Genomic DNA, 11,796 nt, shown 5'->3' on the forward strand with positions numbered 1-11,796 from the left:
GAGACATAACAAGCACTGAGATGCAAGCCTGGTGTCAACATCTTACTGCTGCTGTGGTTTATTACTGCTGCCATGACAGGGTAGGGCAGTTTTTACAGCAGAGAAAACAAGGGAAATGGCAAGGTGCACAAAAAAACCCAGGGCAGACGCTTGCGAAATTTGAGTTAGCAAAGGTCAGACAACGAGAGGATGACGCAGTGAGGTGGGTGTTGGTTTCTTCTCCCTAGTAACAAGTGATAAGTTGGGAGGAAAGGGCCTCAAGTTGCACCAGGGGAGGTTCAGGGTGGGTATTAGAAGAAACTTCGTCACTGAAAGGGCTCTCAAAGACTGGAACAGGCTGCCCAGGGAGGTGCTTGAAGCCCTATCTCTGGAGGTGTTTCAAAGAAGCAGAGATGTCGGGCTGAGGGACGTGGTTTAGCCTTGGTAGAGTCAGATACTGGTTGGACTCGATGATCTGAAAGGTCCTTTCCAACGGAAACGATTCTATGATGCTATGGTATCACGAAACATTAGAAAGTGACTCAGACAGCCGACATCCGCCGGGGCCCCGGGGAGCGGCCGGAACGCCGGGCGGGAGCCAGGCTGTGTGTGTTTGAGCACTTTTCTCGGTTCACAGAGCCAGCCGCAATCTTCTCGCTGTGGCGCCGAGACCCCAGCGGAGGCGGGAGCACAGGAGTCGGCGCGGAGAGGCCACCCGTACCCACGGGGGGAAGCAACAGGCGAGGAGAGGCAGCAGTGGCTGAGGGGAGGGAGAGACCGCCCGGCCCCCGCCTCACCCACAGCGCTGCCGCCTCCCGCCCGCGCAGCTGTGGGACCGTTAAAAACGTTACAGCTCCCACTTTCGAACTGATTCAAACTCGGCGACCGCCGAACGGCGCGGCCCCTCCCCGGCCTGAGCCGCACTCCCCGCCCGCTGCCCGCCAATCCTCTCTCCTCCCCTCCTGTCCCCTCCCTCTTCTCCCACACGCTCCACGTGAGGCGGCGGAGAGTTTCGGGCTTCTCGCAGCCCGACGCGCCCCAGCCCGCTGCGGTGAGGGGGGGACCGGGGTCCGGGAGGCGGCGGGCGGGCAACGGGAAAGGGGAAACTCGAAGCCCAAGCCCCGGGCCCCGCGGGCGGCAGCAAGAGAACAAAGAATCTTACCCGCCCCTCCCCCGCTCCGCCATGCACGTGGGGAGTGAACTCCCGCCCCCCGCCCCGCCCCTGGCGCCCGATTGGCGCGGGCGGGCCCCCTGTCCGCCTCCATCCAATGGAGGCGGCACTCGGTGCTCGCCAATGAGCGCGGTGCCGATTGGGCCGCCGCGTTTGGCGCTCGGTCCGGGAGGGTGAATCCGGCAGCCGGAGGCTGGAGGGGAGGGACGGAGAGCGGGCGGGCGAGCGGAGCGGAGCTGGCGGTGGCGGCAGCGGCGGCGGCGGGGCGGCAGCGGCGGCGTGAGGCCGGGGGGCGGGTGAGTGAGCGGGCGAGCGACACCTCGCGGGCTTGAGACGTTGGCGCCGGGAGCGGCTATTTATAACCGGCTCCCTTTGTAATGGCGGGAGGGGAGGAGGCGGCAGGGGCGACGGTTCTCGAGGGGTAGCCACCTTTCCTTCAAGGAGCAGCCGCCTCCCGGCCCCTTCCCGCCGGCGCGGCGGGTGGCGGGCGCCCGGTGAGGGAGTGTGAAGGGGAAGCCGGCAGCGAGACAGGCGCGCTGCCGGCCGGTGACAGCTGGAGGGGAGAGACATGGAGTCTGAAGTGTCCTTTGTCTAAGTTGGCTCCGTCTGGCCCGGCCGGCGGTTCCCGTTCCGATCCCTCGCCCGGCGGAGCGTAGCCCCGTGCTCAGGACAAGCTCGTCGTCGGTCCTCCCCGCTCCCTCTAGGGGTGGTAGGCGGGGTGCTGAGGGGAGAAGAGGGGAAAGGGGAAGACCCGGCGGTTTCCTTCCCCTCCTCCCAGTTTTGCCGACTGCATGCGACGGCGGCGGCGGCTCCAGGCACAGTTGGATTCAGGGGCAGCGGGGAGGTGCATGTGTGCCCTCAGCACTATCGGCCGGCAAATCCGCGGACCTGCGGCGCAAAGCTCCCCACGGCGAGGCACGCTCCCGGGAGGCTCGGACCGGGCCGCTCCGGCTCGGGCGCTCGCAGCCTCCCGAAAGCTGGCGCTCGGCGGGGCGAGCCGGGCGAGGAGACTTGAGTGCGCCCCGGGCCCTGCAGATCAGTCATGGGCTGGGGATTGGCCGCCCTTCGGGGTCCGCTTCTGGTCAGGGAGGCTCCCTGCTTAAAGGAGGGAGCCGAAGAGGGCGAGGCGGTAAATGAGAGGTGGATCCGGCCAACTTCCTAACGGGGAAAGGCACCGCGCCATCCTCATCATCCAGAGCGCCGCAAGAAAGTTCGTAGGGAGCTGGAAATTGTGGCAGTTGGATCTGATGTCACCAAGGACGGGTATACAGAGCTTACTCCAAAACCGGGATATCAGGGGGCTTGCGGAGGACGGTGCTGGGCAGAGCCGTCCCTCCTCAACACGTGTGTTGCAGGGTAGAGATGAAGAAATCGCTGTGTGGTGGCATCATGCAGCGTGCCTGACACCAACAGGTTTTCAGGATGCTCCAGAAATTGGTATTAGCAGGCAAAATAAGAGCAGGCTGTGCACAGAATGTGACAGAAATGGGATAATAAACTTGTACGTTACTCAAGATCCTCATTTCTCACCTCTAAAGCGCTATCTTTATTGGAGCTAGAGAAAAGTTTTGGATTTCATTGTTAACTGTGGAGCTGAAAGTTCAGACCGTCAGCCTCCCTAATAAGCGTATAAGAGTTTGAACACGGTAGTTAATTGTTGCAAGATGGCTTTGTCTTTGTTTAAGCCTTGCAGCTGTAGTTGTGAGATTTCAGTGAAGATTTTTACTGATGTTTTTAGTGTAATCTTCCAAACTGGGATATCCTCATAGGTAGCTTCACCTCTGTTTTTTTTGTTTTGTTTTGTTATCCTAGGGATTGGCAGATTCTTTATGTGATTGATAAAAGTTAAAAGGCCATTCTTTGTCTCCAGTATCTCTATCAAACTGGGGAATCTTATTTGGAAACAATAAAACATCATCAGAAGGCTGAATGTTGCTTGTACGCTTAAGTTTAATTAAGATTGCTCTCACTTAAGATTATTAAAATGTGGCTATTTAAGGTGTACGCACGTAGGTAGCAGACATCTTTCAGAGGAGACGTCTTTCAGAGAAGAAGACGTCTCCAGGATATTTGGGGACAGGGCTCAAAAGTTATGTGTTTTTAACTTGGAGAACTAGTGCTTTATCAAGTACTGGCTTTTTGTTACGTCAAAACAGGCTACATTTCTTATTGTGGAGTTTCTTTTACCAATAAACAGGAAAAATACCCTTTTTCTTCTTTCGTCCTCCCCACCTCGTCCTTCCTCTGTCTCCACAAAGAATGAAAGTATCAATTAACCTGTGGATATATCTGCAACAGTAAAATATTCCATGTGATGCTAACAGCTGTTTTTGTCTGGAACTTTGGAAGAATTCAAGATTGTAATTTAGGACAAATATTAGGGAAACACCCCTCTTTTATTTTTCAGAGTTTTTTGGGTTTGTTTTTTTCTTAATCTGTAATTTCAGTCTGGAAAGTGACAGACGTGGAAAATCCTCATCCTCAAAAGGTCATACGATGTCTTGACTCAGCTTAAAACAAACTAAAGCAGGTCATACAATGTCTTTGCTTGGGTGACTAACGGAGTAGCATGTAAACTTAGGCCAGAGACTTGCAGTCCAGCCTCATTTTTTTTTTTCCTTGCTGTATTTTTTTTCCCCTCTTTTGCTAGAATCGCCAGTGAGGTGAAATGTGGGGATTTTGTTGAAGAAAGGCATTCAAATGGTTTGTTGTCTGTCCTGTACCATTGCGACATTCGTGGGTGCAATGTAAATAGGGTCCTGCGCTTCTGCTCACTTGTGGAGCAGCTCTGGCTTGGTGAGAAGGGGGTTTTAGTAGTGCATTATTGAATGCAGTAACTCTGCAGGGAGAATGGATGAGCCAGCTTCTGTAAAGCAGCTCACGTCAAGAGGAAGCCATATCTAGTATCCAGTGCACTCCAAAAATGCTACAAGAAAATTCAGTGTGCTCCTCCAAAGTTCCTCCTGAAATTAGTCAGAAGAATTTTTTCTTGTCACCGTTCACAGGACAACTCAGCTCCTTTAGTTGACAGCATCATGCGTGTGTTTCACAGCTGCAATGTTAAAATGGAATGTTTTGTGACTGAGCAGTGAGAGTTACTTCTAGAAATGATTGCAATACTGATAGAATACTTTAAGTGTGTTCTTTAAGTTGTGTTTGAGCACAAGTGCTGTGGGAAATTCTCAGTGTTGGCTGTAATCTGAAAGTTCTGTAATTCTACAGCTGGCACTTACAGATGCATCTTGGCTGACTTGAGGAAAAGTCTGTGAAACTTCAGGGAAAATAGAAGATTTCCCCAGCAGGCAACAGAATGTGGCCTTTGCTAAGTGAGGAGGTTTACTGAGTCAAGGAGGTCATCTTTGCAGAATTACCTAGCCAAGCAAAATTCTGCCTACCAGATCTTTTTAAGATGTGGAGGAAATGGACTGCATGCTGTAAATGTAATTCTTAATGATTTGATGAGTTCAGATAATACATGAGGAAACAAGACTCCTGTTATTAGAAGCTGTAGGGCAGTAATGGGAGATCTTTTAGTCTAAAAGCTACCAGCAACCTGTTCATACTTTTGTCAAGGCCCTTGGAGAATGGTGCTGGCCTCATTAAAATGATGTCTGTTTGGAGACAGCATCTATGCTGTCTGTATCTACACATTTAGCATCTATATGTATGACTGGTACAACTGTTTTAGAGTGGCTAAGCCTGCCTTTAAATGGCTGAGTTATTCCAGTACTTACACAGCTGAAATGACAATTTCAATGGACAATAAAAATGGTGGTTACAAGTTAGCAGAGTGCTAGGGCTTGATTTTTAGCTCCAGGTAGATGCTTGGGACTTGTGTTGAACTAAAGATTAAAAGGAAATCAGTGTACAGAATTTTTTAACTGGGCATTCTGTCTGTTCTTACAGAGATCAGTCAGAGACTCTGTGAAACTGAAGAGTGACATTTGTTGGAGGAGGGAGTAGGTTCTCGTGAGCTCCAGGCAAGAAACAGGAAAGTTCTCTAAAATACAGTAGTGACAGTGCTGTTTTCTGGAAGTGATACTAGGATACAGGCCTTTTGTACACTAAGATGTCCACAAAAAGGGTCAGACCATGGGCTTGAGATCTGGGTCCTCAGCAATAAGGAGAAAACTCCCTACAGTGTTAAAAATCAGAATATGTATTCTGAATTGAAAGGATAAAGTAACACGAGTAAACTTGGGTTGATGCAATCCTGAAGAAGAGTGAAAAGTAATATTTGCATACAAGATTGGCAAATGAAGCTTCTTTTAAAAATAGTTCAAAAGAAGGGAATTCTTAAATATCTAATGAATTACTGAACCACAGATGTGTGATGGTTGCCATTTAATAAAATACCGGGACAGAATAGGATGTGTTCAGAAAAAAATCATAAACAAATCCCTCCTAGATGAACATGGTGATAAGATTCTCTTATTTTAGGAATCTTTTGGCTACCTGACAGAAGAATCTCCATAGGATTTTCCAGTAATTGTAGAAGTAATCCCTGGGGTTTACCTTTCTTACCATCATTCAATCTAACACCTTTGCTCAATTTGTGATCAACACTGTTGTCTTGGAAGGGTTTCTCCTGGTAATCTCAGTAGTGGTTCTAAGGTAAGAAGGCCATTTGGAAATCCCAGTGGAGACTGTGCATTTTCTGAGTGCTGTGGATAAAAAATAACAGTGTAATGATGTGAGTGGATTAGGGCAGTATTGTCATCTGCTTGGAACTATCCAAATCAGCAGCTCTGGAAGCTCTACAGGACATATACCATTTCATTAACAAATGAGGGGAAAAATGATGCAGTCGAATACTTGATACATGACTGCAGAAGAACTTCTTAATTTCCTATTTTTTTTTTAATATATGTATGCATCTGATGCCTATTTTAATGATGTAGTGTGTGTCATTTTGCAAGCAAAGTTATACAAATTTCCGTCCAAATCCTAGGCTTTCCAAGATGTGAATTGAAAAGAAACCTTAACAGGAGGGTGTGATTTCTTTATACTTTAAAGTGATGGTTTTTAACCCAGGAGCAGGCCTGTTTCCCTTGTCAGTGTTTGTTGTATCTTGGCTTCTTCCCATATTCTGCCTTTCCATGGCTGGTTCAGTTTTTCCTGCCATGCATTCCCTTGTTGACAGCCTCCGTGTTCGGTTTAAATCCCAAAGCCATCAGATGTCATTTAAAGAAATAAAGTACTTGAGAGGAATAAAACTTAAACCTTATGACATGTCTATGCATAGAAATAAATAAGTATACATATATATATAGTTTTTGTTGTTATTTTAATTTGAACTGTTTTCCTTTCGATATTTCTTAGAGTGACTGGCTCTGGCAAGCTTTATATTCTTCTTGTGGTGTTGTCTGATTTAATTTTTTACTAGCAAGGTAAAAAAACTACAGAGATGTTACACAGTTTGCTGTTTCAGTCAGAAATCAGCCAGGACAAATGCTTGATGTACCTACAAAACTGTACCATGGCAGATGGATTTAAGTCATTAATTGTTGGCTGAACATGAGCCAGTGTGTGCACAGGTGGCCAGGAAGGCCACCAGCATCCTGGCCTGGATCAGCAATAGTGTGGCCATTGGGACTAGGGATGTGATTGTGCCCCTGTACTCAGCACTGGTGAGGCTGTACCTTGAGTAATGGCTTCAGTTCTGGGTCCCTCACTCCAAGAAGGACATTGAAGTGCTGGAGCATGTCCAGAGAAGGGCAACAGAGCTGGGGAAAGGTCTGGTGAGGAGTGGCTGAGGGAACTGGCATTATTTATTCTGGAGAAGAGGAAGCTGAAGGGAGACCTTATTGCTCTATGGGGGCCAGTCTGTTTTCCCTAGTACCAGGTGACAGAAAAAGAGGAAATGGCCTCAAATTGGACCAAGCCAGGTTTAGGGTGGATATGAGAAGAAACTGGCAGGGTTTTCAAAGATAGAACAGGCTTCCCAGGGAGATGGGTGAATCCCCTTCCCTGGAGGTGTTTCAAAGAGGCAGAGATGTGATGCTGTGCGACATGGTAGAGTTAGAGAATGGTTGGACTGTGTGATCTGAAAGGTCTTTTCCAACTGAAACAATTCTTGCTTGTATGATTCTAAGTTATCATTGCCTCATTTAGTGACATAACCTGTGTATATCTTCTAGTTTGTGCTGTGTTTTCATTGAGTGCTTAGTGCAAAGTTAAATCCACTGTTCCAACTACTGGAAGAAGAGATGGATGATTGTCATTTTACTCTTAAATTTGTTTAATCATTACTTGCTTTCAATCCATTATTTCAATGAAACTGGGTGGCATAACTGGTCTCTTTACGTTACTATCTACCTTATCTATTGGTAATTCTCTTCCACAGCCTAAGGCAGCTGATTTGGCTTTGGTTTTATTTTTGTTTTTTCTCCACTGGAGAGTGGTTGAGTTTGTTTGGTTTCTTTGTTTGTTATTTCTTTGTTGGTTTGTTTTGGTTTGGCTTTTCGATTTGTTTTGAAGATAAACTGTTTCTCCTTAATTTTCTCTGTAAGATCAAGCTTCTGGTAAAGTAGGACCACAGAATTGTTTTGTTTGGAAAAGACCATTAAGATCATTGAGCCCAACCATTCTCTATCTCTACCAAGGCTGGTGCTAAACCATATTGCTCAGCACCACATCTCTGCCTCTTTGAAACACCTTAATTTCCTCTTGTCCTATCACATCTTCCTAGGAAGAAGAAACCAATATCCACCTCACTGCAGCCTCCTTTCAGGGAGTTGTATAGACCCAGAAGGTGTCTCCTCAGCCTTCTTTTCTCCAGCCTAAACAACCCTAGTTCCCTCAGCTGCTCCTCACCAGACCTGTTCTCCAGACCCTTCACCAGCTTAGTTGCCTTTCTCTGGACTCACTCCAGAACCTCAGTATCTTGGAGTGAGTGACTCAAAACTCAACCCACTTCTCAAGGCGTGTCTTCATGTGTGCTGAGTCCATGGGGACAATCACTGCCCTGGTTCTGCTTGTCACAAAAAAAAAAGTAACCTCTGGGTTTTGCCTTTCTAAGCAACACATAATCATAGAATTGTTAGGGTTGGAAGGGGACCTCAAGGATCATCTAGGTCCAACCCCCCTGCCATGGGCAGGGACACCTCATGCTAGATCAAGTTGCCCAGAGCCACATCCAGCCTGGCCTTAAAAACCTCCAGGGATGAGGCTTCTACCACCTCCCTGGGCAACCTGTTCCAGTGTCTCACCACCCTCATGGAAGGTGCTGATGGATTAATGTCCATCTACCTTATAGAATAGGGATGCCATACATTAGACCCTGTTATTTTGAGGACTTTGAGAGTTTTGTAAATCACCCTTATGGTTGATTTCATCATTTGAGGCTAATTTTGAAATTTTTCAGGCAATTTGCAACCACTATTTGAGCTCCAAAATCTGCCAGACTATTCTGCAATAAATTCTGCTTCCAGGGAAGTGTGATGCCTTTCAAAGTTTAGGCTCTTTGCCTCTGCAAGAAAAAAAGTGTGGAGTAAATTATTGATTTGCTTGATTGTTGTTTCCAGTACAGAATGTGGATTGGTTTTGTGCTGAAGATCCTGTGTCTAATTTAGATCTTTTTTGAGTAAAAAAGGTGTGTCCACGAAACAAGTTTGGGTGGAATATTAGGTGCACTTCAAATTCACACCCTAAATGACTTTGCCTGTGGAGACATGCCCGAAGTATTCCCAGCAAGTGATACAAACCTGCCAGATTTATCTAGGATATCGAAAAGCTAAATTTTAAGATATGGAGGTGTTAGGTAACAGACATTATTTGGAATGTTTGTGGGAGTCATCTAACCCTTCTGGGTGTCTGAATTAATGTGAATGGAGAAATCTGAAGGTACACATCTGAGCAACTCAAGGGAAAGTTCAAGTTTTGTGCATAAAACTTTGGTTTTTCCTGACAAAGAGTCAGGCTTGGTTCTGCATAAAGAAAGTGAGATGGTTTTAATGGTCACTTGTAAGAAACGTCATCAGAAATGGACTTGAAACTTTTTTCTGCTGCTCAGTTCTAAAATGTTTTGTTCTTTATGTCCAAGTAGTCTTACTCACACATGCAAATATAGTTAAGTATTTGACCATGCAGATACCAAATCACAAAGTAAATAGTTGCCTTACCAACTGCACTGTGTTTTGTTGATGTCACCCCAACTGAAGGGAGACATCAGTTGATTTCAGTTAGTGCCAATTTTGGTTTTATTTTTAATATGAAATAGAATCATAGAGTGGTTTGGGCTGGAAGGGACCTCTGTTGAAGGTTCCAGGTTTCAGCCTATCTTTGTAACAGGAGTACTCCATCCCTCTGATCATCATTGTGACCCTTCTCTGGACCCACTGTAACAGTTTAATGTCCTTGTGTAGGAGGCTGGCCACAGCACTCCAGGTGGGTCAGTGGTCTGGAAAAGAAAATTCCACTGTTGGCTTTACCTGAGCATGAGACTGGATCAGATGACCTTTGGATGTACCTGCCAACCTGAACTATTTTATAAGTCAATACAATTCAGAACTGGACTTGCCAACTCAAAACCAAGGACCATGCTGTTGCTAAAGCTGATGCTATGGAGTTGGCTTGCCTTTTAAATTCCAGTTTAGTATTTCAGAAGATGAAAACAGTCACCACTGCATTCTAAAAATCTTGTGGTTTTTTTCAATCACCTACATGTACAATTTGGGAAACATGCATTAATAAAAGAAAATAATTTGTCAATCAAAAATCTTAAGGGCTTAATCAGAGTGGACTCTTCAGTTTGTTGTGTAATCACTGATGGTTCTACTCAGTAGAAATATTTGTTATGCTCCAGGCTTCTTTCACAACTCCAAGCCTTTACAGAATCATTGAGTGGTAGGGGCTGGAAGGGACCTCTATTGGAGGTCAAGTCCAAAGCCCTCTGCCAAAGTAGGATCACCTAGGGCATGTCGCACAGGAACGTGCCCAGGCAGGTTTTTAAAGTCTCCAGAGAAGACGACTCCACAACCTCTCTGAGCAGCCTGGTCCAGTGCTCTGTCACCTTCAGAATAAAGACTTTTTTTCCTCATGTAGAGGTGGAACTTCCTGGGTTCTAGTTTTGTGTCAGTTGTCCCTTGTCCTATCACAGGACACCATTGAAAAGAGACTGGCCCCTTCTTGATACCCACCCTTAAGGTACTTGTAAGCATTAATAAGATCCCCTCTCAGCTTTCTCTTCTCCACCCTAAACAGGCCTAGGTCTCTCAGCCTTTCCTCATTAGACAGATGGTCCAGTCCCTTCATCACCCTTGTAGCCTCTGAGGGACTTTCTCCAGTAGTTCCCTGTGCCTTTTGAACTGGGGACAATACTCCAGATGATGTCTCACCAGGCCAAAGCAGAGGGGGACGAGAACCTTCCTGACCTGCTGGCCACACTCTTCTTAATGCACCCTGGGATACAATTGGCCATGAGGGCATATTCCTGTCCCATGGATAACTTGTTGTCCACTAGCACTCCCTGGTACTACATGGAGCTGCTTTCCAGCAGGTCAACACCTAACCTGTACTGGTGCAGGGGGTTATTCCTCCCCAGGTGGAGAGGTTCCCCTTTTTCCCAACTCTCCAGATCTCCTGGAATGGCAGCACAACCAGCGGCTGTCAGCCACTCCTCCCGGTTTGGTGTTATCAGTAAACTTGCTGAGGGTACACTGTGTCTTCTCATCCAGGTTGTTGCTCTTCCTCTCTGCTCTACTCTTCCCTCTGCTATTCCCTGGGTCTGCTCATTTGCAAAAAGCCTTCTGGAGCCTTCAGTTCTACCTCTTAGAAACCATATTGTGAAAGGACAGATCAGAAAGCTTATTAAGAGTATCAGTAGAGTGCTAGGTACTCTCCATCACCTCACCATTAGCTTTCAGATTAAAACCATGCAGGAGCTGGTTTTCCAAATTAATTTTCTTCTTATGTTAACAGAGTTCTGCTTCTCTTATGGCCCAACCTTTGTATCTTTGATGTGTCACTCTTTTTCAGACCTCTTACTTTCCCTTAAGTGACTACAGCCTTACTCTGTACTTGCTGTGCTTCAGACCAGGAGCCTAACCTCTCCCATGGAACATTAAATGTTTGGCTGTTTGGGGATTTTTGGGGAATGTGGTGTTTCAGGCTTCAATTTTGCTTTTTTCATTTTTAGGTATACTTAAAACACATTCTGGAAGGTATCGAGAAGCAAGTCCTGGGGTGTATGTGTTCATAAAAAGCATGGCCTGCTTCTCCACAGTTCTAAAGATGTGCCTCTTTCCCAAGCACAATGGCTTTCTTTTACTAGTCCAAAAGCTCCTTAAAAGTGAATAGCCCAGCTGATACTTCAGGTTATTCAAACTTCCTGAGATGCTTGTCTCTGTATTTTGAGAAAGAATTTCAGCTTCTTTCCAAAGAGGCTTTCAAAAAACAAATCAGTGTGTTGTGTCAAATTTACACTTGGTCATCACATGCTACCTTGATCAAGATGTCTATCATAAACAAACCAATGAATGATTTGGTTTGGAAGGGACCACAAAGATCATCTGGTTCCATCCCCTGGCCATGGCAGGGACACCATCCACGAGGCCAGGTTGCTCAAGGCCTCATCCATCCCATGGTGGATACCTGTTTTCAACACTTGCAGGCTTGAAGCCTCCACAGCTCCTCTGGGTAACTTG

The sequence above is a fragment of the Indicator indicator genome, chromosome 11 (genome assembly GCF_027791375.1).
Source record: "Indicator indicator isolate 239-I01 chromosome 11, UM_Iind_1.1, whole genome shotgun sequence".
Taxonomy (NCBI): domain Eukaryota; kingdom Metazoa; phylum Chordata; class Aves; order Piciformes; family Indicatoridae; genus Indicator; species Indicator indicator.